This window comes from Athene cunicularia (assembly GCF_003259725.1).
Source record: "Athene cunicularia isolate RWA chromosome 1 unlocalized genomic scaffold, athCun1 chr1_part2, whole genome shotgun sequence".
NCBI classification, from domain to species: Eukaryota; Metazoa; Chordata; class Aves; order Strigiformes; family Strigidae; genus Athene; species Athene cunicularia.
This window is the reverse complement of record NW_020799092.1, coordinates 17,261,056-17,265,604: the sequence shown is the minus strand read 5'-3', so window position 1 is coordinate 17,265,604 and position 4,549 is coordinate 17,261,056.

Here is a 4,549-nt window from a genome sequence, read left to right as displayed (position 1 = left end):
TTTTTTTAAAAAAAAAAAAAAAAAAAAAAAAAAAAAAAGAAATTTCTTAAAAACTCCTTTTCTGCTTATTTCCTTTCTGCTTTCTCAGATGTTAGGCAATACTTGCATTTCACCTTCAAACTGTTCCCAGAATCCCCAGGAATCAGGATATCACAGACTTGAAACACTGACTGAGATTATCCCCGTTTTGCTCAAATTTCCCACTTCTGATATTTAGCAAAGCACCCAACTGCTGCAAGTCCCACAATGTAAGCAGTGCTGCACTTGCACACAATTTCTCTGCTGAGCGGAGAGCAGTGGCACTCTCATCCTCAAAGGTGCTCAGGGCCACCTTGGGGCTCCCAGATGGGGCTACAGCAACAGGCTGCCTGGGAGCTACCTTTGTCATAGGATTTATAAACTTCACCTGAAACGATCCTTCCAAAACTCTGAGTTTTCAGTTTCACAGGGGGAGTTTTGATGTTCCTGTCTTTTAAGGCAGCATCAACATGCCTTTTTTTTTTTTTTTCTTCTGCCTAGATTAAATTTCCCTATGGAGGCATTGGGGGAAAGAAAAAAAAAGAAAAAATAAAGAAAAAAATCACGAGTGAAAGAGTAACAGAGAGCTGGAAGTGGTGTTAAACCTGCTGGGTGGCCAAGTTCTCCAACCTCAACTTAAGAGACCTCGTGTGGCTGCAGTCCACCTGTGCCTCAGCCTGGGCCTGTCACATATGTTTAAGAATAGCTGATTTATTTGTTTTCCTCTTCTGTTCTGTTCCAAAAAAAATTATGAAGAACATTTGTGGCTGGGAGGAAGTAGAAAATGGCCCTTTGGGAGGTGCAAGAAACCCACAGAAACCCTGACTCATCAAATTCACTTTCAGTTTGTTTGGCTGCCTGTCTTCTCCAGTCCCTCCTTTTTTTTTTTTTTTCCCCTCAGCAAACTTCCTCTGATCATCACTTGCAGGCTTCTTGCTTTACCCATTCAACCCATTCGCCTTCTTTCCCCTTTCTCTGCAAGGCTCTCTGTTGTTTTGTTTTTTGGGTTTTTTTCTTACCCAGTTTCCTACTCCCCATCCATGTCCCCTCTCTTGCCACCTCCTGCAAACACTGTAACCTGCAAGAAAACAACAGAGGCCAAAAACGGAAGGAGACAAGGCAACGACAAAGCCTTACAGAGCAAAACAAAAATGAGAACACCTTCTCACAGGAAACTTTTAAAGAAAGAGACCCGTCTTTTCCATTTTATATTCCTCTAGGAAAACAAACAAACAAAAAATGTCCATTTTTTCTATTAAAGCATTTCACTGAAATACTAATAAAATGAAAATTATATGTACACCTGTACACTTTCTTCTTTTTCTTACCCTACCCATTTTCTTTCTCTTTTTTCTGACCTTGTGCAGAAATACATAAACCACCATCTCATTTTCACCAGAGCTCATCGTGGTGTAATACATAGAAGCATCTCAAACTTGGATTATAGTTGGCAAATTTCTGCCACAACTGAATGATTAAAAAAAATCCCAGGAAGCACGTGGCACCTTTTGTGGCTCATCCACTGCTCAGAGCAGAAACCTTCTCCTCCCTCCAAGCAGCCAGCTCTGGAAGACTGGGAGAAACACAGAGCTTTGAAACAACATCAACAATTAGCTTTGAAAGGAACGTGAGAAGCGTCGCAAAGAAAGGTAACCGGCATGGGCTTATCTGCACTCAGCGGAATATTATTTTAATATGGAAACAAGGACTACCAAACTGAAATAGTACTGCTAAGTATGCAACCCATCAGCAAAGGGATGCTGTGTTTTAGGTACCGATGCCCTCAGAATTAGGCTTGCAGGAGCAAGCCCCCAGGCACAGCCGGCCCCCCCCAGCCAGCAGTTGGCACTGTTGCTCCACGGGAAAAGCGACGAGCAGCACCAGCCAGGGATGCAGGCGCAGCATGCAAAGTGCAAGACCATAGGCAGGTCTCCCAAGCATCACCTGCAAACACAGTCGTGACACACACTGCCTGTACGGTAGCATACTCACGCTAAATACACACTCTGTGCAGACATGTCACAAGAAAGGAGTGGCTTGTCAGACCACACCTGGAATACTGTGTTCAATTCTGGCCCCCACTATGCAAAAAAAAATGTGGCCAGGCTGGAGAGGGTCCAGAGAAGGGCCACAAAGATGATCAAGGGACTGGGAAGCCTGGCACATGAGGAAAGGCTGAGAGAACTGGGTCTGTTCAGCCTTGAGAAGAGAAGGGTTGGGGGAGAGCTTATCACCATGTTCAAGTATTTAAAGGGTGACTACAAAGAAGACAGAGACTCCCTTTTGACAAGGAGTCACATGGAAAAGATGAGGGGTAATGGGGACAAGTTACTTCTGGGGAGATTCTGATAGGACAGAACAGGAAAATTTTTCAAAATGAGGAAGATTCAGATAGACAGGGTGCTGGGCCATCTTGTCTAGACTGTGTTTTTGCCAGGAAGGTTAGACCAGATGATCCCCAAGGTCCCTTCCAACCTGGCATTCTGTGATTCTATGAAGATTTCCATCATGCATGCAAGTACCACCCTCACTTAGACCCTACAAGTGCAAATCTTACGTGTCCAGTGAGACTAGTGGAAAACAGTTATGTTCTGCAAAAGAGTTGGAAAATTCAAATTGATTTACAGTGTGTCATAAAGTAGCAAATGGCAAAATCCTTCACAAAAGCAAAAAGATACTTCAAAATTCACTCCAAGAGTATCTAGAAAAAGGAATCTCCTCTCCTTAGGGGTTTGCTGTTTTCAGCACAGCCCAAAGTAGAGATAGTTGGTGTAAATGAGCAAGGCAAGGCCAGAAGAGGGGCTATCACAATGGAAAAGCATCCCTGCAGAACTTAATGATACAAAAAAAAGAGGGCATTTGTTAACTTTTCCCATCACAGAGCCCTTTAGTACCTCATAGTCCCTGGAAAAGTCACAGGACAGCAAAAGGTAAAGCAAAATCCTCTGACTTTACAATCCCTTTTTTTTCCTTCAGAAATTGAGGAGGTTTAAACAACTTACACTTGTACAGCAGGAGCAGGGAGAGTCTCACTGGGGGGAAAAAACACTACCCCCACCCACAGTGCTCTTCATGGATTTTCGTACATGTCTTGGCAAAAATGTTAAGGAAGAATGGGTAAGAATTAAGTAAGAACAAGCTAAATTTTTTTAAAAAATCGAAAGATAATCAATTAGAAACATCTGAGAGGTGAGAAGGAAGGAATTTAAAAAAAAAAAAAAAACCAAACAAAAAACCACAAACAAACCACATTCCATTGTGAATCCATGGACAAGGAGACTGCATCAGTATATCGTATGGAGAATTTTATCCATCTTCAAGCATAAAGAACACGAAAGCTTGTCTGAAGGAATGGTATGTGTCTGAGCTCTGCCTGTGCTCCCTGGTTGGCACCAGAGCTATTTCATCACTCAGGGCTGTTCTGTGATCAAGGTAATGACTAGCCTGGAGCACACACAAGCCAGAAAAGCAGAGAAAAGTCTGGGCTAAATAAATTAGGTGGTTAAGGGTGAGAGATTCTTACTCAAGGTTTTTCTGATGGTCACTGGTTTGAGGAGGGTAAAAAGACCTCATGCTAGGAGAAAGAAAAGGAAAAAGAATTACTGAGAAATAGCAAAGAAATTATTTCTGGGGTTCGGAAAAGAAAACTGGACAAGGAGTTAGAGCAGAAGTTTCCCTGTGCATTAAAAAAAACCAAGAACAGGGACAGCTTTGTCTAATAATGTGCCACAAGAAAAACATGGTAACAGCAGCAGCAAAATCCTACCCTGCTGTGATTGCAGCAGCAGCAATTCCAGAGAACATCAGGGGGGCATGTATACATTGCATTTGATTTAATAGCCTGAAAAATAAGTAATTAGTTCCTTTACATTGAGAAAATGATACATTTCTTAGACTGGGGAGAAAGAAGAGGCAGTTTAGCAATACATTACCGTGCCTGCCAGTTGCAATGATCCTCATCAGGGAGTGCTATCTCTCTGGAAGCTACAGCTGAGTTTCTCTACCACTTATTGACACCAAAGATCATTTTGCCAAAGAGTTGTCTTTCTGCGAGAACATTCCCTCAGAGCAAACCTACCACCAACTCCATATTTACAAAGGAATATCTTTGTAAATCCTAAAAGAAAATAGAATGATATTAGTGATCCTCTTTTAATCTTCCTTCAATATTTATTCACTGTGTTGTCTTACATTGCTACCTGTAGTTGTATACATTCACTTTAGTCACAGCAGTATATAAGCATGTAGATAAGGGGGTACAGTGTTGTCTCTTTTAGCTTTACCCCATGCTAAGTCCCCAACTATTGTCCAAGGGGAGGTGATATATGACCAAGAAAATCAATGCACAAGATCGAGAAATCAGCAACAAGTTTCTGCATCTGTGTCCTACAGCGGGGTCTCACTGAACTGCCTAAGTCATGAATGTCTTACATATTCTGTGTATTCACATACAAAATTCACATTACAAAGTTTAAACAACTTTTGATTATGATCAGAGGTCTTCATGTGCAGAGACAGTGGCCATATAAAA